At 47.4% G+C, this 25,352-nt stretch overlaps 1 long non-coding RNA gene across 1 annotated transcript in view; it reads right to left on the reverse strand.

Moving 5' to 3' along the window:
* The window catches only part of LOC140384687 (uncharacterized), a 31,551-nt gene that overhangs the window by 1,012 nt on the left and 5,187 nt on the right, over positions 1-25,352 (reverse strand). Inside the window, exons 2-3 of the long non-coding RNA XR_011933126.1 lie at positions 483-716; positions 125-379 (exon numbers count right to left, since the gene is read on the reverse strand). This is a non-coding gene — a long non-coding RNA (uncharacterized lncRNA). The remainder of the gene's footprint in view (positions 1-124; positions 380-482; positions 717-25,352) is intronic.

A 25,352-nucleotide genomic window follows, 5' to 3' on the forward strand; every position in this document is an offset into this window, starting at 1 on the left:
CATATGAAAGCAGTAAAGAAAAGAATATGTCAAAGAGTGTTTGTGTCAGAACCCAACCCAGTTGGACCCCACTGCGGTTTGCAAATGATTCTGAAGTTGCCCCGCCATATCTAGCCTTACTCACCTTGTCACGGAAAGTGGAGACCTCATTGGGGAGCTTCGTCAGGGAGCCAACTTTCTCTAGCTGGCTCTGTTGACATGGTCAAATGCCTTGGTGAGATCGATGAAGGCAATATTCATGTGCCAATCCAAAGTAACAGATATTAGGAGTAGTGTCATAGACTCAGTGAAAGAGCAAAGTTGTTTTTCTTTTAAATGAAGCAGTTGTGCAGCATACTGGTCCTCCAACATGGGGCACATGTTTTGGCTATACCATTAACTGAAAACACAAAATGATAGATAGGATTTTTCACACAGCAAAGTAGAGAAAGTTGAATCATGAGACACCTCTGTTGATATGACCTGTAGCCAACTAAAGATACCTAATAAATGCAATGCAGCAGTGCATCATACTTGGACGGCATTGCACAGTCTCACTGGTTGGCGGTGTGCATGTTAGATGCTCCACTTCACTTAAGTTTTCAGTCTGAACCATGCGAGGAAATGTCACATGGCTGCTCTCACAGACCTCTCAATGACTGGTTTCAAAGCTCAAGGAAAGGTTGTATTGGGAGAAAGGTTGGAAATGGCTTCAGAGGGGTGCGCGACTCAGGGAGCTGAATGGGAAGAAGGAGGCAAATGAAAGCATTATAAAATAGTTAGGAGAAAACATCATATCACTTTGCTTATGACATCCAGAACAAAATTGTTTTTTATCTGGTGAGTAATGAATGTGGCATCATACTGTTAGATAATAATAATGAGGGAAGGTTTAAAGTTCAGTGAGGCAACAATATGTGATTGAATTAGATGTGAGTCCAAAATAATAAGTCTGCTTCGCATGCAAATTGCTTTTGTTATTTAAAACATTAAGAATCTTATATTTCAATTAAATTCATGGAAAATGTATAATCTATGTTGTGAAATTCCACTGACCCTACTGTCAACTAAGGAAGTGATTTAATATGTATTAATGCCTGGTGAGAATACAGACTGTTCTGTATGCAAATGTTGTTATGATTCTGCATTGAGCATAAAAAGACATTTAGCGATATTCTTGAATGGTTTGTTTGAAAACACAACAGATAAACTCTGGATTGACTTAACCATCTCAAATGTTTTTTTATTGAAGAAAATCAGATCTATGAAGTTTCTGGAATTGTCTAAGGTGGGATGAAATCTAATGAGAGATTCGTAAAATGATCTAATATGATATTATCATTGAACAAAGAACAATACAGCACAGGAACAGGCCCTTCAGCCCTCCAAGCCAGCGCTGACCATGGTACCTGCCTAAATTAAAACCACCTGTACTTACGGAGTCCGTATTCTTCCATTCCCACCCTATTCATATATTTGTCTAGATGCCCCTTAAATGGCGCTATCGTATCTGCTCCCACCACCTCCCCAGACAGCACGTTCCATATATTTACCACCCTCTGTGTAAAAACCTTGCCTTGCACATCTGTTCTAAACTTTTCCCCACGCACTTTAAACCTATGTCCCCTAGTACTTGACTCTCCTACCCTAGGAAAGAGCTTCTGACTATCCACTCTATCAATGCCACTCATAATCTTGTAGACCTCTATCGGGTCGCCTCTCAACCTCCGTCGTTCCAGTGAGAACAGACCAAGTTTATCTAACCTCTCCTCACAGCTAATGCCCTCCATAGCAGGCAACATCCTCATAAACCACTTCTGTACCTTCTCCAAAGCATCCATATCCTTCTGGTAGTGTGGCAATCAAAATTATACACAATATTCCAAAAGAGGCCTAACTAAGGTCCTGTACAGCTGCAACATGACTTGCTAATTTTTATATTCAATGCCCTGACTGATGAAGGCCAGCATGCCGCATGCCTTCTTGACCACCTTGTCCACATGCGTTGCCACTTTCAGTGATCGGTGGACATGAACGCTCAGATCTCTCTGCCTGTCAGTATTCGCAAGAGTTCTACCATTTATTGTGTAATTCCGACATGCATTGGACCTCCCAAAGTGCATTGCCTCACACTTGTCCAGATTAAACTCCATCTGCCATTTCTCCGTCCAAGACTTCAACCAGTTTATATCCTGCTGTATCCTCTGACAATCCTCTTCACTATCCACAACTCCACCAATTTTTGTGTCATCTGCGAACTTACTAATCAGATGCTACATTTTCTTCCAAATCATTTATATACACCATGAACAACAAAGGCCCCAAAACTGATCCCTGTGGAACGCCGCTAGTCACAGCCTTACATTCAGAAAAACACCCTTCTACTGCTACCCTCTGTCTTCTGTGCTCAAGCCAGTTCTGTATCCAACTTGCCAGCTCTCCTCTGACCCCGTGTGACTTCACCTTTTGTACCAGTTTACCATGACGTACCTTGTCCAAGGCTTTACTGAAGTCCATGTTTCCAACATCTACTGCTTTCCCTCATCTATCATGTTTGTCACTTCCTCGAAAAACTCGAACAAATTAGTGAGACATGACCTCCCCTTCACAAAACCATGCTGTCTATCACTAATAAGTCTATTTGTTTCCAAATGTGAGTAAATCCTGTCTCTCAGAATCTTTTCCAATAATTTCCCTACTACTGACGTAAGGCTCACCGGTCTATAATTTCCTGGATTATCCCTTCTTAAACAATGGAACAACATTGGCTACTCTCCAGTCCTCTGGAACTTCACCTGTAGCCAATAAGGATACAAAGATTACTGTCAAGGCCCCAGTAATTTCCACCATTGCCTCCCTCAGAATTCTGGGGTAGATCCCATAAGACCCTGGGGACGTAGCTACTTTAATGTTTTTTAAAATGCCCAACATCTGCTCTTTATTAATATCAACATGACTCAGAATATCTACACACTCTACCCTGTACTCCTCATCCACCAAGTCCTTCTCTTTGGTGAATACTGAGGCAAAGTATTCATTTAGTGTCTCGCTGATTTCCTCTGGTTCCATACATAGATTCCCTCCAATATCCTTGAATGGACCAACCATTTCTCTGGCTACCCTCTTGCTCTTTACATATGTATAAAACGCCTTGTGATTTTCCTTAACCTATTTGCCAATGACATTTCATGACCCCTTTTAGCCTCCTTAGCCTCCTATCTTAAGTTCTGTTATAACCTGCCTGCTTACCATTGGCTGGGGACTAATGACAATCCCACAATCCTGTAGGAGTATGAACTTCCCCAATGAGGGGGGCGGAGAAACCATTAGTAAACTCCAAGTATAAATAAAGCTGGCCAGTTGGGAACCAGCAGGAAGGAGTGTGCAGCAAGGGAAGTTGCTGCTGCTGTTATATATATATATATGTTATTGTAAATAAATGTTATTACTTTGTATCCTTAAAACTCGTGCTGGATTCTTCATGGCCCTCACAAAGCTGGCGACGAGGGTTAAAGTGAATAGCTGTCTACACTGCTGAAGCCACCTCCCTGGATTTTTGTTGGATACAGGTTGGAAGTTGTTTTCTATTATACCATGCCTCTGTACGGACGTTTGGATGTTTTTGATGCTGCGCTGGAAAGCTGGAACCAGTACGCACAACGGATGCGTTACTATTTCCGGGCAAACAATATCACCGAAAACGAGCGCCAGGTGGTCATATTGCTCTGCCTGCGGCCCGCATACGTTTGGGGTGATTAGGAGCCTTACATACCCAGCTGCGCCGGACACCAAAACGTTTGATGAACTTGTGAATATAGTGGGGCAACATTTTTTTTTTTTTAATATATTTTATTTAAGTTTTCAAACACAATTTTTCCCCCTTACAAATCAACAAAAGCGGTAACATGATAACTGATAGATAACATTGTTTAAATAAAATAGTGAACTAACAAAATAACACGAAATAGTGGTGGGGCAACATTTTAACGCAACCCTGTCCACGATAGTCCAGCGTTACCGGTTTAATACCGCTGAGAGGACCCCTGGAGAATCCCTTGCCGATTTTCTATCCAGGCTACGCAGGATTGCGGAGTACTGTGACTATGGTGAGACCTTGTCAGAAATGTTACGCGACCGTTTGGTTTGCGGTATTAACAATGCGGCCACCCAGAGGAAGTTGTTAGCTGAGCCAACATTGACTTTTCAACAGGCCATTCAAATAGTATTGTCCCAAGAGAGCGCAGAACGAGGAGTGCAGGAGCTACAGGGAATGGAAGTGCATGCCTTGGGGCGCAACCCCTTCCGTCCAAAAACGTCCCCCCGCCCTCCTGCGGTACCTTGGGCGAGGCGACGTCCAGACCGACGCCAGTGGCCGTCGGACATTCCTCCCCGAAGGGAGCCTTCTCCAGACCCAATGGATGAGGAGCCATGTCCGTGTCAGACTTGTAGGTGCCGACCCCGTCGCGGACGCCGGTCCTGGGGGCGCCAGAGGCGCCGTCGTTCCGACTGAAACTGGGACCAGCCCAGGGGCCGTACCTTCCATGTGGATGAACCTGCGGCGACTACTCCTGAGGACATGGAGACGGAGGACGACTGCCTGCAGTTGCATTGTGTGGCAGCTCCCCGTGTGGCCCCCATTAAGGTGACAGTACAGGTCAATGGTCACCCGCTTGAGGTGGAGTTGGATACTGGCGCAGCGGTCTCCGTGATAGCCCAGAGGACATTCAACCGCATCAAGCAGGGTATACAGGCCCTTACATTAACCGACTCACAGGCCAGGTTGGCCACCTACACGGGGGAACCACTGGACATTGCAGGAACTACAATGACCTCTGTTGTTTATAGACACCAGGAGGGGCGTTTCCCACTTATCGTGGTTCGCGGCCATGGGACCAGCCTGTTGGGTCGGGACTGGTTGCGCCATTTGCGGGTGCAATGGCAGCACATCCTCCAAACAGTTTCTGAAGGGTTGACTGAGGTGCTAGGACGATACCCAGATGTATTCCAGCCTGGTTTGGGGAAAATAAAAGGGGCCGTAGCCCGTATCCAAGTCGAACCAGGAGCCACGCCGCGCTATTTCCGGGCGCGCCCGGTGCCTTACGCCTTGCTCGAGAAGGTAGAAGGGGTGCTCACTTGTTTGGAGAGTTTGGGTATTATCAGGCCCGTCCGTTTTGCTGACTGGGCAGCACCAATTGTACCAGTAATGAAGCCAAATGTCACAGTTCGCTTGTGTGGCGACTATAAACTTACAGTGAATACGGCTTCCCGACTCGACCGATACCCAATGCCTCGCATAGAGGATCTCTACACGAAGCTTGCAGGTGGACTCTCGTTCACAAAATTAGATATAAGTCACGCCTACCTGCAGTTGGAGCTGGATCCTGCCTCCCGACCATATGGAATGATTAATACACACCGGGGCCTGTATGAATATACACGGTTGCCCTTTGGAGTAGCCTCTGCCTGCGCTATTTTTCAACGTGTTATGGAGGACATTTTGACAGGTTTACCATGTGTTGCTGTCTACTTAGATGACGTTTTGATTACAGGGACGTCGGAGCAGGAACATTTGGAAAATCTGGAGGTTGTCCTTAGACGTTTTTCGGAGGCTGGAGTCCGTTTACGTCGCACAAAGTGCGTATTTCAGGCTAAGGAAGTAGTCTACCTAGGTTATCGGGTGGACTGCGAAGGTTTGCACCCCGTCGCAGACAAGGTGCGTGCGATTCAACAGGCCCCCGCCCCGACTGACACTTCGCATCTTCGTTCTTTTCTCGGTCTCGTAAACCATTACGGGAAGTTCCTCCCCAATCTGGCAACTACGCTGGCCCCGTTGCACCTTCTGCTAAAGAAAAATCACACCTGGGTTTGGGGTCAGCCTCAAGAAACCGCTTTCCGGCGGGTAAAGCAACAATTGTCATCGTCTGGGTTACTAACCCACTATGATCCTGGAAAGCCTTTGCTCGTCACATGTGATGCATCCCCGTATGGTATTGGGGCCGTCCTGTCCCACAAGATGGAGAACAGGGCCGAGCGTCCGATAGCTTTCGCCTCCCGCACATTGACTGCAGCGGAAAAGAAGTACGCGCAGATCGAGAAGGAGGGCCTGGCAGTGGTCTTTGCGGTGAAACGCTTCAACCAGTACGTGTATGGCCGCCACTTCACTATCGTAACTGATCATAAGCCCCTGCTGGGACTTTTCAGAGAGGATGAGCCAATACCGCCCATTGCTTCCGCACGGATCCAGCGCTGGGCTTTGTTGCTTGCTGCATACGAGTATTCTCTGGGGCACAAACCAGGAACGCAGATAGCAAATGCCGACGCACTGAGCCGATTGCCTTTATCGACCGGCCCCATGTCAACCCCCACGACCGGTGAGGTCGTTGCAACCCTAAATTTTATGGACACCTTGCCTGTCACGGCATCACAGATCCGTGAGTGGACCCAGACGGAGCTAGTCCTGTCAAAGGTTCGGCACATAGTCCTGTATGGTGGGCAGCATAGACAGCTCCCAGGCGAGTTGTGGGCATTTTCCTCCAAGGTGTCAGAATTCAGCGTGGAAGACGGCATCCTTTTGTGGGGAACGCATGTGATTGTCCCGGAAAAAGGCCAGGAGCTGATACTAAGAGATTTGCACAATGGGCATCCAGGTGTGACCAAAATGAAAATGTTGGCCCGGAGTTATGTCTGGTGGCCAGGCCTCGACACCGACATTGAGAAGGTGGCCCAAAACTGCTCCATTTGCCAGGAGCATCAGATGCTTCCGCCGGCCGCGCCCCTACATCACTGGGAATGGCCAGGGTGGCCTTGGGCATGCTTGCATGCAGATTTCGCAGGCTCTTTTCAAGGATCCATGTTCCTTCTATTAATCAACGCCCAGTCTAAATGGCTAGAGGTGCATAAGATGCAGGGGACAACGTCCTGCGCAACAATTGAAAAGATGCGTTTGTGTTTTAGTGCGCATGGCCTCCCCGAGGTGCTGGTCATGGATAACGGCACTCCATTCACGAGTGAGAAGTTTGCGAGGTTCATGAAGATGAACGGCATACGCCATAACCGCACCGCTCCATACCACCCGGCTTCCAATGGGTTGGCGGAGCGCGCAGTGCAGACATTCAAAAGAGGCCTAAAGAAGCAGTCTTCCGGATCAATGGACACGAGACTGGCTCACTTTTTGTTTACGTATAGGACTACCCCCCATGCGGTGACTGGGGTAGCTCCCGCAGAACTCCTAATGGGCCGGAGACTTCGCACCGCCTTAGTATGGTTTTCCTGGACATTGGCGCAAAGGTACGCCGCACACAAGAACGGCAGGAACAGGGATTTTCTCGGCATCGGCCGATTCAGCAGTTTGCACCCGGTGACCCAGTGTGCATTCGGAATTTTGCTGGTGGTGCCCAGTGGGTTCCTGGCGTAATCTTTCGCCAAACGGGCCCTATATCTTACCAGGTGCAAGCCCAGGGTCGTCTCCAGTGCAAACATGTAGACCACGTTCATTCCAGAAGACTATCCCCTCCAAAGATTCCCCGCCCCCGGAGCTCATTTCTACAGCCGCAGAGACCAGAGACAAGGGAAGCTAGTCCTCACAATCTTCCACTGGTGCCTCACTCAAAGCCTGCACAGGTCGTGACGGGACCGAATGGGGATAGAGACGCTGACATGACGGAGGCAGCAGACTCTGACTCCGAGATGGAGACACAGGACGCATCGGAGGGGAAATCCTCGGGTCCACGGGCCGTGGATGTACAACCGTTACGCCGTTCATCACGGAAGCGCCAGTCTCCGTCTCGTTACACGCCGCCTGATCCAGCGCCGCGTGCAAATGCTGTCCGGCCTGCGGCAAAACGAGTCTGACGCCCTCCTTCGCCAGGGTCTTCGGTGGATTCCTTGGACTTTGGGGGGGAGGGATGTTATAACCTGCCTGCTTACCATTGGCTGGGGACTAATGATAATCCCACAATCCTGTGGGAGTATGAGCTTCCCCAATGAGGGGGGCAGAGAAACCATTAGTAAACTCCAAGTATAAATAAAGCTGGCCAGTTGGGAACCAGCAGGAAGGAGTGTGCAGCAAGGGAAGTTGCTGCTGCTGTTATATATATGTTATTGTAAATAAATGTTATTACTTTGTATCCTTAAAACTCGTGCTGGATTCTTCGTGGCCCTCACAAAAAGTTCCTTCCTACTTTCTTTATATTTTTCAAGGGCTTCATCTGTCCTAAACCTTTTAGACCTTACAAATACTTCCTTTTTCTTTTTGACAAGGTTCATAATATCCCTCATCATCCAGGGGTTCCTTATTCTTGACACCCTTATCTTTTGTCCTCACAGGTACATGCCGGCCCTGAATTCTAATCAACGGACATTTGAAAGCCTCCCACATGCCGGATGTTGATTTTCCCTCAAACAGCCTCGCCCAGTAAACGCTCTCCTGATCCGGCTTAATGCTGTTGTAAGTAGTCGTCACCCAGTCTAACACCTTTACCTGAGGACCACTCTATCTGTCTGCATATCAGCTCCTCTATCTCCTGCTGGCTGTTAGGAGGTCTGTAGTAAACCCCCAACATTGTGACTGCACCTTTCCTATTCCTGAGCTCTACCCATATTGCCTTGCTGCCTGAAACCTCCAAGGTGTACTCCCTCAGTACAGCTGTGATATTCTCCTTTACCAAAAATGCAACTCCCCACGCCTTTGCATCCCTCTCTATCCTGCCTGAAGCATCTAAATCCTGGAATGTTTAGTTGCCAATTCTGTATTGGCAGTAGAGATCCTGGGGGCAAGATTTTAATCAACTCAAAACTCATTCACTTGCAAACCGTTAAAAGTGAGTCCGGAGTCTGTATCTTATCTTAATTCATATGTTCAGTTTTACATGACTACAGAAATATTAGAGATTTTAGTCTTGTCATAAAGCTAAACAAGGATAGTCTTAAAAGTAACAGTTCCATGGGTGTAAGACATATTCAATTATAATTAACGTTGAACCACAATAGTTACACAAAAAAATCTAACCAACGGTTGGGTTTGTATAATACTACATACAAACCATTTAGCATGCCTCCATATATCCGTACCTGAGTTATAAAGAAAGGCTGAGGACATTGAGGTAATTCTCTTTGGAAACAAAGATTTTGAGTTTACTTAGAGGAAGTTGTCAAGATAATTAAGTCATTGACAAAGGGTGGCATGGTGGCACAGTGGTTAGCACTGATGCCGCACAGCGCCAGGGATCGGGTTTGATTCCCACCTCGGGTGACTGTCTGGAGTTTGCACTTTCCCCCCGTGTCTGCGTGGGTTTCCTCCAGGTGCTCTGATTTCCTCCCACAGTCCAAAGATGTGCACGTTAGGTGGATTGGCCATGCTAAACTTCCCCTGAGGGTGAGGTTACAGGGCAGGTGAGAGGGCCTAGGTAGGATGGTCTTTCAAAGGGTTGGTGCAGACTCGATGGGCCGAATGGCTTCTTTCCATGCTGTAGGGATTCTATGAACATTCTGTCCCGAATAAGTGTAAAACACAAATTAAATAGAAAAGTAGGAGAATCAAGGAGAACTTTATTTAAGTCAGAAAATAATGAGCTCATGGAGAATGTTATTTGGACAACCACTGCTGTGATAATGTAATGACTGCAAGATTACCTAGAAGTATTTTTGGACAGAGATTGATAGATGCAATGGGAAAGCAAGCAAGTTGGGTGCAATCAATCAGGAAGAATGGGCTTATTGGCTCAAATTGCTGTTTCATCATTGAGAAATGTCAGGGTTAATTTGTGGGTAAGAAAAAGTAAATTACAATGGGCAAGTTTAAACTCCCACAAAAAAGGCGAAAATTGCCTGCATTATATAAGTGATGGTAGATAATCTCTGAATTTCATGTCGAGTAACAGATAATGCAGCACGGTAGCATAGTTGTTAGCACAATTGCTTCACAGCTCCAGGGTCCCAGGTTCGATTCTGGCTTGGGTCACTGTCTGTGCGGAGTCTGCACGTCCTCCTCGTGTGTGCGTGGGTTTCCTCCGGGTGCTCCGGTTTCCTCCCAAAGTCCAAAGATGTGCAGGTTAGGTGGATTGGCCATGATAGAATTGCCCTTAGTGTCCAAAATTGCCCTTAGTGTTGGGTGGAGTTACTGGATTATGGGGATAGGGTGGAGGTGTTGACCTTGGGTAGGGTGCGCTTTCCAAGAGCTGGTGCAGACTCGATGGGCCGAATGGCCTCCTTCTGCACTGTAAATTCTATGATAATCTATGATAACCGGTACTCAAAAAACAGACAAAAGCTTACACAGAGCAGTTTGAAGGGGAACAGGGGAGTTTTACCCAGTGAAATAAAAAGCAGAAGAAAAGTCACATTCGACTCAAAACATTAAATATCTCTCTCTCTCCACAGACGCTGCCTGACCTGCTGAGTCTTTCCAGCACTTTCTGTTTTTATTTCTGGTCTCCAGCATCCACAGTATTTTCTATTATTTTAGAGTTCTCCCCAATGTCCTGGACAATGCTTATGTCTAAGCCAGCATCACCGAAACAGATGACCTGGCCATCATCACATTCTTATTACTGACTGTGGGAGGCTGTAAATTTGCTGCCATAGCTCCTAACATTACAATGATAGAATACAAGACCAGGGATGTATTTCTGAGGCTGTATAAGGCTCTGGTCAAGCCCTATTTGGAGTAATGTGAGCGGTTTTGGGCCCTGTATCTAAGAAAAGATGTGCTGGCCTCGGAAAGGGTCCAGAGGAGGTTCACAAGAATGATCCCTGGAATGAACAGCTTGTCATATGAGGAACAGTTGAGGACTCTGGGTCTGCACTCGTTGGAGTTTAGAAGGATGAGGGGGGATCTTATTGAAACTTACAGGATATTGCGAGGCCTGGATAGGGTGGACATGGAGAGGGTGTTTCCACTTGGAGGAAAAACTGGAACAAGAGGACACAATCTCAGACTAAAGGGACGATCCTTTAAAACAGAGATGAGGAGGAATTTCTTCAGCCACAGGATGGTGAATCTGTGGAACTCTTTGCCACAGAAGGCTGTGGAAGCCAAATCACTGAATGTCTTTAAGAGAGAGTGTGGTGAATGATATCTGTATACATATGTACCCTTAATGCATAGGCCCCTTTAAGACCGGGTTTGGAACCCTAGGGGACTCCACCTCCGCCTCCGCCCCCAGGAAGCTGTATATAAGGTTACGTTCAGTAGGCAGCGTGCAGTGAGCACACTTCTCGGGAGCTGTCTGGTTTTCTGGTTATTAAAGCCTTTGTATTATCAAACTCCTCTCCTGACTCGTAATTGAGGGTATCTCAATTTAATAACCAGACTACATCATGATGGACAGCGGTCTAAAGCTGGAGAAGCTCAATTTGGACGCTCGGTCGCCGGAAGCCACTGAAATTTTTAAATACTGGCTCCGGTGCTTTGAGGCCTATCTGAATTCCTCAGAGACTGAAGTTGCCGGACCTCGCAAGCTGAGCTTACTACATTCCCGGGTGGGCCACCGACTATCCTCCGTGATCGAGAAAGCTACGACGTACGAAACAGCGGTCAAAATCCTACAGAAGCGCTTCGTAAAGCCGATAAATGAGGTACACGCCAGACATTTGCTCTCGACCTGCCGCCAGCGCTCCGGGGAAACGCTGGATGAATACTTGGAGAGACTCACCCCGCTCGCCAGGAACTGCGACCATAAAGAGGTGATGGCAGAAGTCCACATGAACTTACATATTCGTGATGCTTTCGTGTCCGGTATCCGATCCACGTACATCCGGCAGCGGCTCCTAGAAGATGGAGCGAAGGACCTCCAAGGCACGGTAACGCTCGCCTCTTCCCTGGAAGCGGCCCACCATAATCTCTGCACGTACTTCACTGACCTTGCGAACCCCTCTCGATCCCCTCCAGACTCGGCCACGATTTAGGCCTGCGCCGCGTGGCGACCCGCTCACACCGGGGGCCCCAATGCTATTTCTGTGGGCAAGGCCAGCACTCACGCCAGCGGTGCCCGGCCCGCTCCGCTATCTGCGGCGAACGCGGAAAGAAGGGGCACTTTGCGAAGGTCTGCCTGGCTGGGCCCAAAGACCAGAAATAAAAGCCTCATCGGGCCCAGTAATCGAACTCCTGGGACCACAGGCCCCACAATGCGGCCGCACGGCGGCCGGACACGCGCACCTCCGACGCATTATCGGCCTCGTGCGAGTCATGGGGGCAGCCATCTTGGGGGCGGCCATTTTCAAAACTCAAAACATGCGACCGACGGCAGCGGCCATTTTGCGAGTCCGATTCAACCGAGGACTCTGACTTCCCGCAACTAGAAGCGATCACGCTCGATCAATCTCGGCCGAAGCACCTGCGAAACTCAATGATGCAGGTTCAAATCAATGGCCGCGACACCCCCTGCCTTTTTGACTCCGGGAGCACGGAGAGTTTTATCCATCCAGACACGGTAAGATGCTGCTCCCTGCGCACCTATCCCGCCTCCCAAACTATCGCCCTCGCATCTGGGTCTCATTCGGTCCAAATCGCGGGGTATTGTGTCGCAAACCTCGCTATCCAAGGTGCCAAATACGCCCGTTTTAAACTTTATGTCCTCCCTCACCTCTGCGCCCCCCTGCTGCTCGGTCTGAACTTTCAGTGCAGCCACCGAAGCCTGACCCTGAAGTTCGGCGGACCCCTGCCCCTGCTCAGGGTATGTAGCCTGGCAACACTTAAAGTTGCACCACCCCCCCGTCTTCGCGAACTTCACCCCCGACTGTAAGCTCGTCGCCACCAGGAGTCGGCGGTACAGTGCCCAAGACATGACTTTCATCAAGTCAGAGGTTCAGCGGCTACTAAAAGAAGGGGTCATAGAGGCTAGCAACAGCCCTTGGAGGGCACAAGTACTGGTAGTCCGCTCCGGGGAAAAACAACGTATGGTGGTGGACTATAGCCAGACCATAAACCGCTTTACGCAACTCGATGCGTACCCACTTCCCCGCATAGCAGAAATGGTGAACCAAATCGCCCAGTATCAAGTATTCTCCACGGTCAACCTAAAATCGGCTTATCATCAACTCCCTATCCGCCCAGAGGACCGCCCCTATACAGCCTTCCAAGCAGCCGGTCGGCTCTTCCACTTCCTCAGGTTCCCTTTTGGTGTCACAAATGGAGTCTCCGTTTTCCAAAGGACAATGGATCAAATGATGGACCAGTATGGCTTACGGGCTACATACCCGCGCTTGGACAACGTCACCACCTGCGGCCATGACCAGCAAGAACATGACGAAAACCTGAGGAAGTTCCTCCAGACCGCCCGGGCCCTCAATCTGACACACAATAAAGAGAAATGTGTGTTCCACACAACCCGGCTAGCCATCCTCGTCGTGGAAAACGGGGTCCTAGGGCCAGACCCCGACCGCTGTAGCCTCAAGGCACTCAAACAATGCCTGGGGCTCTTTTCCTATTATGCCCAGTGGGTCCCCAGATATGCGGACAAAGCCCGACCACTCATTAAGACCACGGTTTTTCCCCTGACGGCTGAGGCTCAGTCGGCCTTCAGTCGTATCAAGGCCAATATCATCAAGGCCGCCATGCACGCGGTGGATGAAACCATTCCCTTCCAGGTAGAAAGCGACGCATCGGACGTCGCCCTGGCTGCTATCCTCAACCAGGCGGGCAGACCGGTAGCGTTCTTCTCCCAAACCCTCACCGCCTCGGAAATTCGACACTCTGCAGTCGAGAAGGAGGCACAAGCCATAGTGGAGGCTGTGCGGCACTGGAGGCACTACCTAGCCGGTAGGAGGTTCGCCCTCGTCACCGACCAACGGTCGGTCGCCTTTATGTTCGATAACGCACAACGGGGCAAAATAAAGAATGATAAAATTCTGCGGTGGAGGATCGAACTCTCCACCTACACGTACGATATTACATATCGTCCGGAGAAGCTCAACGAGTCCCCAGATGCCCTGTCCCGCGGCACGTGCGCCAACGCGCAGAAAGACCATCTGCGGGCCATCCACGATGACCTCTGCCACCCGGGGGTCACCCGGCTTGCCCATTTCATCAAATCCCGCAACCTACCTTACCCGAGGAGGTCAAGGCCATGACCAAGGCTTGCCAGATCTGTGCGGAGGGCACACCGCACTTCTATCGACCAGACAAGGCCCGCCTGGTAAAGGCCTCTGGGCCCTTTGAGCGACTAAGTGTGGACTTCAAAGGGCCCCTCCCGTCCACCAACCGCAACACCTACTTCCTCACTGTCATCGACAAATTCTCCCGCTTCCCATTCGCTGTCCCCTGCCCCGATATGACCTCGGCCTCCGTAGTCAAGGCATTGCACAGCATCTTCACCCTGTTTGGTTTCCCCACTTATATCCACAGCGACCGGGGTACATCATTCATGAGCGATGAGCTGCGTCAGTATCTGCTCAACAAGGGCATCGCCTCGAGCAGAACGACCAGCTATAACCCGCGGGGAAATGGGTAGGTGGAGAAGGAGAACGCCCTACGGTCAAGAAGTCTCCCAATCGCCCACTGGCAGGAGGTCCTACCCGATGCCCTACACTCCATTAGGTCGCTCCTCTGTATGGCCACGAACGAGACCCCTCTCAACCGTTTGTTTGTCTTCCCCAGGAAGTCCACCTCTGGGGTCTCGCTTTCACGTTGGCTGACGACTCCGGGACCAGTTCTACTCCGGAGGCATGTGAGGAACCATAAGACAGATCCACTGGTCGAGAGGGTCCAACTACTACACGCAAACCCTCAATACGCCTACGTCGAGCACCCCGACAGCAGGCAGGACACCGTTTCCCTGCGAGAACTGGCTCCCGCTGGCTTGCCCACCGACGCCCCCCCCTTCCACCGATGCTCCCCTCCCCGCACCGGCGGTCGACTCCAACAGCACCCCTCCACACAGCACCCCCCTCCCCCCAGCCGGCGCCGGTACCAATCACCCTAGTCACCCCGGATAACCCCCTGCTCCAATGCGGGCAAAGGCTCAGACAACCGTGCTCCCGGATATACCACCACCGAGGACGACCGTATCCGCCGCACCACCGCCGGAGCTGATAAGGTCGACACGGGCAATCAGACCATCCAAAAGACAGAACTTGTAATTCCACTTCACCCTCGACGGACTATGCGTTCTTTTTTAAACAGGGGGTGAATGTGGTGAATGGTATCTGTATACATATGTACCCTTAATGCGTAGGCCCCCTTAAGACCGGGTTTGGAACCCTGGGGGACTCTGCCTCCAGCTCCGCCCCCAGGAAGCTGTATGTAAGGTTACGTTCAGCAGGCAGCGTGCAGTGAGCACACTTCTCGGTAGCTGTCTGGTTTTCTGGTTATTAAAGCCTTTGTATTGTCAAACTCCTCTCCTGAGTCGGGATCAGGGGTTAAGGGGAGAAGACTGGAGAATGGGGATGAGAAAAATATCAGCCATGATTGAATGGCGGAGCAGACTTGATGGGTCGAGTGGCCTAATTTTGCTTCTATGTCTTATATTCTAATAGTGGCTGTACTTCAAAGGTACTCCACTGGTTTTCAACTGCTTTATGATATCCTGAGATCATGAATGGCACCATATAAAGGCACATTTTTCTTATGTAATAATAAGAATCTTCATTAGAGTCACCAGTAGGCTTCCATTAACACTGCAATGGAGTTACTGTGAAAATCCCCTTGTCGCCACATTCCGCCACCTGTTCGGGTACACTGAGGGAGAATTCAGAATGTCCAATTTATCTAACCAGCTGATCTTTTGGGACTTGTGGGAGGAAACCGGAGCACCCCGAGGAAACCCGCGCAGACACGGGGAGACCGTGCAGACTCCGCATAGGCAGTGACCCAGGCTGGGAATTGAACCTGGGTTCCTGGCGCTGTGAAGCTACAGTGCTAACCACTGAGTAATGAGTAATTAGCCGTTCCTGAAATGTTTTACTGGAAGACCTATTGGTACTGTGCAGGAAGTGGGAGAAAAGTGATCGGAGTTGACACCAATATTGTCTGTGAGGTAGATTTTGAGAGGAAGAGGTTTGGGAGTCGGTTTAGCACACTTGGCTAGACAGCTGGTTTCTGATACAGAGCCAGGCCAGCGGCTGTGGATTCAATCCCCATACCAGCTGAGGTTATCCTCAACCTTGCCCCTCGGCTGAGGTGTGGTGAACCTCAGGTTAAATCACCACCAGCCAGCTCGCCCCCCTGAAAGGGGAAAGCAGCCTATGGTTCTGCGGGTCTATGGTGACTTTACTTAAGAAATGGATTCCCAGATGAGGGGTGGAGCGTGGCAGAACAGGAAGAATCTGAAGGGTACAGAATCGTGTGATGAATCTGGAATTCAAATTTCTGCACCACACCCACCTTTATCTCGGCAACTCTCACAAAGTGGTACAATAAACCACGAAAAATTTTACAAACATTTCCCCAAATGGGTTCTCCTGCAAAACATTTGAAGGGGCTGGTTTAGCACACTGGGCTAAATCGCTGGCTTTTAAAGCAGACCAAGGCAGGCCAGCAACACGGTTCAATTCCCGTACCAGCCTTCCTGAACAGGCGCCAGAATGTGGCGACTAGGGGCTTTTCACAGTAACTTCATTGAAGCCTTTTCATTTTCATTTCATTTTTTTCATATTGGCATGAGTTATATACAATTAATGTTCTTGCCGCTGCTTTCTGACTTGCATTTGATGTAGAAATTGTCTAAAGAAGAACGCAGTGTTACACCTCTCCATAACAGAGCTTTTATCAGCTTTGTAACTTTGGATCATCTGAGCAGACATATAGGGTTACCAGGTTATTTTTAGAAACAGATTGCAAGGCATTCACCATCTTGTGCCACCCCCGCCTACTTTCGAGAAAGGCAGGTTCTGTAGCAAGAAATGGTTTTAACTCCTTTGGTCGCGAATGTGTGTGTGTTTTTTGGACTATTGCACTGCACAGTTAGGATTATACCAATAACGCCTAACATGGCGTTGGTAGCCCGGTCCCGGTGGGGAGGGGGGCAGCAATTTGAGGATAACCTTTTCCTGTCTGTATCCACCACCCCCCACCCTGTGGGATGACTTTAGTTCAGCTGCTGCTTGCTACAGTCCCGGCTCCTGACTCGGCTTCTGCAGAGTATTGTTACAAGTCTGGGGCTTTATTGATAAAAAAGAATGATTCTGGCGGTGAGACAGGGGAAGTGCACGGGGCATATGGAACTCCATTTCTCAATGTATGTATGCGCAAATCATTAATGGGCCGCTTGCTTCACAGAGTTTCTGTGAATGACTGGGACCTACTGCCAGGTCAGCCCGTGAGGCACGTGCTGTTCATGGATTTTATTTTCACATTATATTTTTAAAGCATCGCCCTTTCTTTAAAAAAATTGGAGAACATGCTGTGCCGTGGGGGTGACCTGAAAAGAAAACTTGTCCGGGTCTAACCTTTTTTGCACCTCCCTCCACCCCAATAGTGTGTCTTGTCTGTCGCTTTATTTTTCCGCCTTTTTCGAGAGTTCATTCATTCATATTCTTTGCCGCTGCTGTGTTTGCAATCACTGAGTCCGTGCAACTATTTTTAGACAAGGGGGTTTGTGTGGAAGCTGCTGTCTTGGGGTGTTCGGTTTGTGGGGGGGGGGGGGGGGTGGAATCGATACATGTATTTATTTGGTGTATTTGTCAATTTCTTGGTAGCCCCTTCTCAGGGCAGGGTAGATGGATTTTTTTTTGTGTGGGGGGGGAGGGGGGGGCTACATGGCCGATCCCAGCTGAAGATGTGCCGCAGCCTTTCTTGCTGAATTAATTTGCTACTATTTTTGTAACTCACAGCGTTGCTAAGGGAGACCTAATGACGCAATGACGTCAATGCAGGTCAGTAACACACTGGAGGAGCCGAGCTGGTTGGGCCGGGGCAGAGCCATTTGCTAAAATAGAATAACTCCAACCCCCCCCCCCCCCCCCCCCCCCGCTCTCACCACCACCAATCCAGAAAAAAAGCTCCAGGCAAATCTAAAACAGCAGACCCAGAGAAAAAAAAGGTTTTCTGCAAAATACATAGCTTAGTTAACAGATGCACTGCAAAGGTCTTGCACAGAAACCCTTGTCTTGCAGTGACTGTGGGGATTGGAGCAGCCCCCCACAAAGGAGGCAGAAATTTATTATTTAGTCTCTGTTTTGAGTTTTTTTTCCTCTCTCTCTCCTCCCCCCCCCCCCCCACCCAACCCATCCCCAAATCTGACACCAAACACCAAATGTGGTGTCAATGTGCATTAAGGGTGCAGACTATCATGTGAAGGGCAGACCCTCTGGGCACTTTGCGTCTAAAATGTTGTCTAAGGTGCATTGTTTTATAAAACAGAAAGGTAGGGAATTTGCGTCGTCCGGAGAGAACTGGTGCATTTTTGTGAGAGGTAGGTGTCTCAAACGTCTCGTGTGTGTGTGTGTCTCGTCTTGTTTTTTTTGTGGGGCAGGGCGATAGATTACTTGTTTAATGGTAACGTGCTCGATGCGTGTACTTTGTTTTTCTGTTTTGGTATTTATGAAGATGGTATTCGTGGATAACTCACCATAAAACCACATTCGAACAGCTTCGGTCCCATCCTATGATGGGTGATGTTCTCTATCATTTATTGTACACCTCTGCCGTGTACTTAGCAAATACTTTGCTAAATATTTCTTAGTTCACAGTGGCCTTTTGAAATGTCTTAATTAATGAGAGAGGTCTGTGCTTGAACCGTACCAAGGAAGTGAGGTGGAAAGAAAACAGACTAGGGGGTCCTTCGGTCAAAGTACTATCAAAATCTGAGCTCCGGTCGACAGCAGAGAGCCCTTGCTATTCTATAATAGGTGTGTAAATTATTTTGTTTTTTCTAGTCCTCTGCAGCTTTAAAGAGAATGCTGACTGGGCTCACTCAATGTGAGGAGAAATCTCCATTGCCAGTGACTCACTGAAGGGTGTGATTGCTTAACACCCCCTCAAGTGTCCAAGGATATCCATCCTCCTGCAGGCAGCACTGCCCTGAATAGACTTTGAATACAATGGGAGTATCATATTTTTACATGTTGATTTATTTGCAAAGCACACACCAAAAATCTTTATTAAAACAAAAAAAATGTAAAGATTAGTGAATAAAAATTGGCAGAAATATGATGCCTTCAACAATTAATTCATTGCAATTGAATGCAAACTCCTACCTAATTTGCGTATTTTACCGAGACTGTAGTTTACTCTAAACCACTCTCATTCCAGCAATTAATGTACAGTTAATCAATATTTTATTATGCGCCAATTTTGGGGTCAGTATAACTTTTATCATCCGCGCCCCCAAATGCAGCAAATGGCCTAGAGGTTTTGTCTTTAGCTTCATTTATTGGCTTGATTAAAGTCATCTATTGGAAATGTTCCTGTGTTGTTTGCTCTGTATGCCAACTTAAGTATTACTACAGCTGGCAGAATCACCTATAGCCTCCTATGTAGCCATTCAATTTTATTTTGATTGTAAAGCAGCGACTTACAGCTCTTTTCAATCAGAAGAACCTGTGAGATCAGTAAATTTTGCTTTCTGCAAGCTGATGAATACACACTCTAGATATCTCCCACCCTCCCTCCAATTATAAAACTTGTTCTATATTTATATATGTTACGTATCTTTTTTTTAAACTTTCAGTCCAGGGATAGAGCTACACAAGAAGACCTCGGCAGATTCACATCACATGTAAGGACATCTATGACAAAAGAATCTTGAGAATTTTTACAGGTTACATTAAAGGCAGGCATGATGGCATTTAAATTTCAACAAGAGTTACCTCTGTAAAATACGTTCAAACTTATTTGAGTCTAGTTAGGTGTGAAAACAATGCATACTATTATCTTTCGACAAACCGACACCTATTGATATAGATCATAGAATCCTTACAGTGCAGAAAAGGCCATTCGGCCCATCAAGTCTGCACTAACCCTCTGAAAGAGTACCCTTCCTACGCCCACAGCTCCAACCTACTATCCAGCTATCCTTTTGGACACTGAGGGACAATTTATCATGGCCAACCCACCTAACCTTGGACTGTGGGAGGAAACCAGAGCTCCCAGAGGAAACCCACGCAGACACGGGGAGAAAGTGCAAACTCCACACAGTCACCCAAGATCAGATTTGATCCCGTGTCCCTGGCGCTGTGAGGCAGCAGTGCTAACCATTGTGCACCGTGCTGTCAGGCACTTTCTATATAACAGCTACAATTTGCCTTCTTACAGGACTTGTAACATAGCAAAATATCCCAAGACACTTATCAAAGCAGTTATTAAAAAAATAAGATGCAGAGCCACCTTGTTCAACAAGGTAGATTTTAAGGAACAGATTTAAAAAGGAGAGCAAGAGAGGCTTCAGGAATGAATTCCGAACATATGGCCCAGGCAGCTGAAAGTACGCCTGCCTGTGTGGAGTAATTCACATCAAAGATGTGCAAGTTGCCAGAATTGGAGGAGCGCAGATATCTTGGATAGCTAGAGAAGGTTACAGAGTTGGAAGGGACAAGGTCACGGAGGGATTTGAAAACAAAGAGGAGTTTAAAATTGAGGTGTCGACAGACTGGGGAACAGTGAAGGTCAGAAAGCATTGAGTCGATGGGTAAATGAGATTGGATGTGAGTTGAGATAAATTTTGGGTGTTTTGAAGCTTTTGATATGCACAGGTTTATGTCGGGTGAACGATGAGAGGCTGGCCAGGATATGCATTGGAATCATCAAATCTAGAGGTAGCAAAGGTGTGGATGAGGGTTGCAGCAGCAGATAAGGTGAGGCAGAGTTGGGAGTCAGCTGATGTTACAGAGAGGTGTAAGTAGGTAAAGTGGTGATGGAGCAGATGTGTGGTCAGAAGCTCATCTCGGGGTCAAGGACAACACGAATGTTTCAAATGATCTGCTGCATTATTGCGACTAATAAAGAAAACGTAGATCTGGATAATCATTGGATTCTAATAATGATAATCTGAAGAAAAGGGCAGCACGGTAGCACAGTGGTTAGCACAATTGCTTCACAGATCCAGGGTCCCAGGTTCGATTCCCGGCTTGGGTCACTGTCTGTGCGGAGTTTGCACTTTCTCCCCGTGTCTGGGTGGGTTTCCTCCGGGTGCTTCGGTTTCCTCCCACAGTCCAAAGATGTGCAGGTTAGGTGGACTGGCCATGCTAAATTGCCCTTAGTGTCCAAAATTGCCCTCAGTGTTGGGTTGGGTTATGGGGATAGGGTGGAGGTGTGGGCGTGGGTAGGGTGCTCTTTCCAAGAGCTGGTGCAGACACGATGGGCCAAATGGCCTCCTTTTGCACTGCAAATTCTATGAAATCTATGAAAAACCTATTAAAATACTATATGTACATGATGATGTGGTGATGCCGGCGCTGGACTGGGGTGGGCTCAGTAAGAAGTCTCACAACACCAGGTTAAAGTACCAACAGGTTTATTTGAAATCACAAGCCTTCGGAGCACTGCTTCTTCATCAGGTGAGGTGATGAAGGAGCAGCGCTCCGAAAGCTTGTGATTTCAAATAAACATGTTGGACATTAACCTGGTGTTGTGAGACTTCTTAATATGTACATTGTAGGTAAGAACAATGAGGAAACGAAATTGAATGAATTTACACTAAACTGTTGCTTGGTAGTACAGAAGGTGAATGTTTCTGGAAAGAGAGAAACGTTGCTGGAGCTTTTTTGTTTTGCACTCCTCTGGATAAGTACAAGAATACCAAATTTCAAACCATCACAATTTATCCCACAGGGGAATAAGGTTATACAAACTGAACATTCTCGATAAACTCAGCAGGTCTGGCAGCACCTGTAGAGGAAAACTGAGTTAAAATTTTGAAAAATAATTGATTAACTGTATTGGTCTTTCAAAGGACAGCACGGGGCAGCACGGTAACATTGTGAGTAGCACAATTGCTTCACAGCACCAGGGTCCCAGGTTCGATTCCGGCTTGGGTCACTGTCTGTGCGGAGTCTGCACATCCTCCCCGTGTGTGCGTGGGTTTCCTCCGGGTGCTCTGGTTTACAGTCCAAAGATGTGCAGGTTAGGTGGATTGGCCATGATAAATTGCCCTTATTGTCCAAAATTGCCCTTAGTGTTGGGTGGGGTTACTGGGTTATGGGGATAGAGTGGAGGTGTGTGTTTGGGTAGGGTGCTCTTTCCAAGAGCCGGCGCAGACTCGATGGGCCGAATGGCCTCCTTCACTGTAAATTCTATGATAATCTATGACAGGCTCAGGCGCGGTGGGCTGAAGGGCCGCAGGCCTAGATTCAATGATCTTCGTCTTATGATGTATGTTCAAACTTATTTCCATTTTTGTTGCAGTTAAAATTGCCATATCGAAACTTATATAGTATCCGGGCTCAATTTGTAACTTGCACTGTCACCCTCTCTCCCAAACATCAGTCCAGCATCTTCGGTAGATAGTTCCAGGTTTAACAGTCTTGGTGGTGGTGGTGTAATTCTTGCTGCGTTTCTACCCAAAAGTTGGAGATTTCAGCACCGCGAACAGCTACCAGGTTGCTGTGCAGCCTTTCCGAAACAGGTTAACAAGCGACCACCCGCCACCAACTCCTATCTTGTCATGACGAATCAACCGTCTTTAAACAGTTAAGCGTCAATATAACATTAAAAGTTTCCAAAGATCAAACTTTTTTGAAAGCACAACGCTGTCACGACATTGACAATTTTAAAAAACACTGAATCTGCCTCCTTCTATTCTTGAGTTGCAGCCAGATTATTGGGTGGACAAGAGTTAAAATCTATAATCAATTAAATGACAATGTTAAACGGGATTGTTGATGTTCAAAAAACATGTTAGAAGATATTGCATCTTCGTCCCTGTCCCGCAAAAGTGCAGGGGTTCGGTGTGAGTCCGAATTCACTTGGTCACAAAGTGCGATAATGCATCTTTAATACAAGTACCATACTGGTCGACACAAGTGGCTGAGTGTGTTCCAGGCGTTGCAACATTCGCAATTGCGGTATGGAGAGATGATACAGTCAGACTTGGACACCAGTACTAGAGGAGCAATAAGGTAACACGGTGCACTGGCCAGAGAAAGCACCTTGGTTGTTTTGTACACATTAAGAAATGAAATGAACGCTGCCACATGTGTGGCCGTGTGTTGTGCACCAGAGCAATGTGTGGGTGTTCCCTCTGAACGACACCATCGGAAAATAATGATTTTTAAAAACATACATGTTTCTGTTTGGCTTCGCTCTGGATTTTTTTCAAAAAGCAGTTCAGCTGTGACAATTTGCAGTGAATAATGCAAAGCGCCCATTATTCACATCGCAATGTATGAATCATTGCTTTTGTGTGGAACTTCATGTTATGTTGTTTTAATATGATTATGCAGTTTTATCGACACTCGTATGAATGTAACTGAATGATCTTTTATTCATTAAAGACTATGTCTTGTGTCTGCTCCATTTTACTTCAATGTGCATCTAAACTCTTGTAAAATGAAATCATCAAAACAACCCGGGCTGTTTTTCTTTGTAAATATCTCTTTCGGAGGCATTTAGTGCATGCCTGCTGTGTGCAACTTGCCTCTTTAGAGCAGGGATTTCAGGTTGGTTTCAATAGTCCTGACCTGCGTTGTACCAAGTCGCCCTAACCTGTTTATTAACAGACAGTTGTGTATTTTCCCCCAAGTGCTCCATCGTTTGACTGGATAATGTCGCCTTTACCATGATTATTATCCGTAAACATACTTGCTGGGTTACCTATTAGACTGAAGGTAGTGTTCAGATTTTTGGAAATAACACGTTTGTATTCACGTTTTGCAGGGGCTCCTTCAGTTCCTGTACAGAAAAGACTTCAACTCTAACATTGCGTGATAGTATAGCTTTTCCTTTTTACTTATTAAAAAGATCAGAGAGGAATTAATTTGAACGTTCACACCCACGTTGAAGAATATGATGCCAATAGGAACATTTGTTCTTTTTTTCCTCTCTCAGGTTTATGTCACCTGTTCCATGTGATGGATTTGAAGATCAGTGCACGGCCCTGCTCAATCCACACACACACACACACACAGTGGGCATTCTAAAGGATTTCTTTGAATTGCAATGTGGTTTTAATTCTGGGTCTTCTCTTATGGAAGGCTAGGCAAGCTGATTTCGTGGGAGATCAAGCAGAGTGCGTGGGCGCAGAAAATAAGAAGCCAGTGCCAAACGCTCCTGTTACTTGCGTCACTGCAGGCGACGGGGCTGTTTGCCTGACAAATAGACAGGATTAATCCTCGCTTTATCAATATCTGTCTCCAGTTCGATAGCCAAATACAAGAGGCAAGGTACACCTTTGGACAGGCTGGGTGCTTTCTGTTAAGAGGGGGAGGGAGGGGGTGCAAGTTAAACCAGGGGAGACACAAAGCAAAAGGCTCACCCAGATTTAGACCCGTGCCAAATTATAATGACCAGAAAAGCTTTCGTCAATGGGGAACAGCCATTCTCTCCCCCACCCCCCAAACCCCGCCAAAACAAAAATGTATTTTCTGAACCAGCTCCAGCCTCGAAAGAGACTAGAAACGTGACGTCAATGGAATGAGAGTGACGAGGGGGGAAAACTCACCATCTTCACACAAGCCGGAGAAACAGCAGCTTTTAATGATGTTCTTGAAATTTCCAGCCCTAAGCGGGCTGCCCAGGGAGCAACTCTTGTCCTCTGCTTGGACCCCATTCCTTAGTTGTAACATTCAACAATAGAAAATAAATAAAGAACTCAGCAAAGAAAACATGCACAGTGTTGACTGGGCTGCTAGAAAATGTGTGTGTGTTTTTGAAAGTGTTGTTTTCCCGAAGTACTTTAAAGGAGCGTACACTGCAGAAGTGTAACGTTCCACGCAGGTTGCATTAACTGCTGCAGGCGGACAGATAAATGTATTTTAAAACTGTTTACATACATGCCCAAGACCCACCCACCCATCCAATACACACACAAACACACAGACCGCTCGAGAGATGGGCAATAAAACGGGAGAGTGGTAAAAAGGCGTTGGGTTTAAAATCTCTGCAATGATGTAACTAAAAGCCGCTCAGATACAAGTGGTGCAGAGAGATGGTGAGGGGGGAAATATCTCAATGTTCATTTAATGGTTTGTACGTCACGTTGCAGCAAAATGCCTTTGTGAGTAGATTTTTTTTTTCGTGACTACTTGCTAAAAATAGCAGTGGGTTCTGATCGCACTCCAGAAATAGACGGAGGGATTCACTGGTATAAAAAGAGAGCGCGGGTGGAGGAGAACCTAAACGCGCCACTGCTCTGTTTGTAACTCAATCAGGAAATTAATTATTGGAACACTTTTTCCCCCTCTGAACAGAGGAATCCTAAGTGACGGTAGGTAGCATTTGTATGTATAATTATGCCAAATTTTACTGTGCCTTCTTTAGAAAAAAGACTCTGGTTGTTTTTTTA

Source organism: Scyliorhinus torazame, chromosome 10 (genome assembly GCF_047496885.1).
Source record: "Scyliorhinus torazame isolate Kashiwa2021f chromosome 10, sScyTor2.1, whole genome shotgun sequence".
Classification (NCBI taxonomy): Eukaryota; Metazoa; Chordata; class Chondrichthyes; order Carcharhiniformes; family Scyliorhinidae; genus Scyliorhinus; species Scyliorhinus torazame.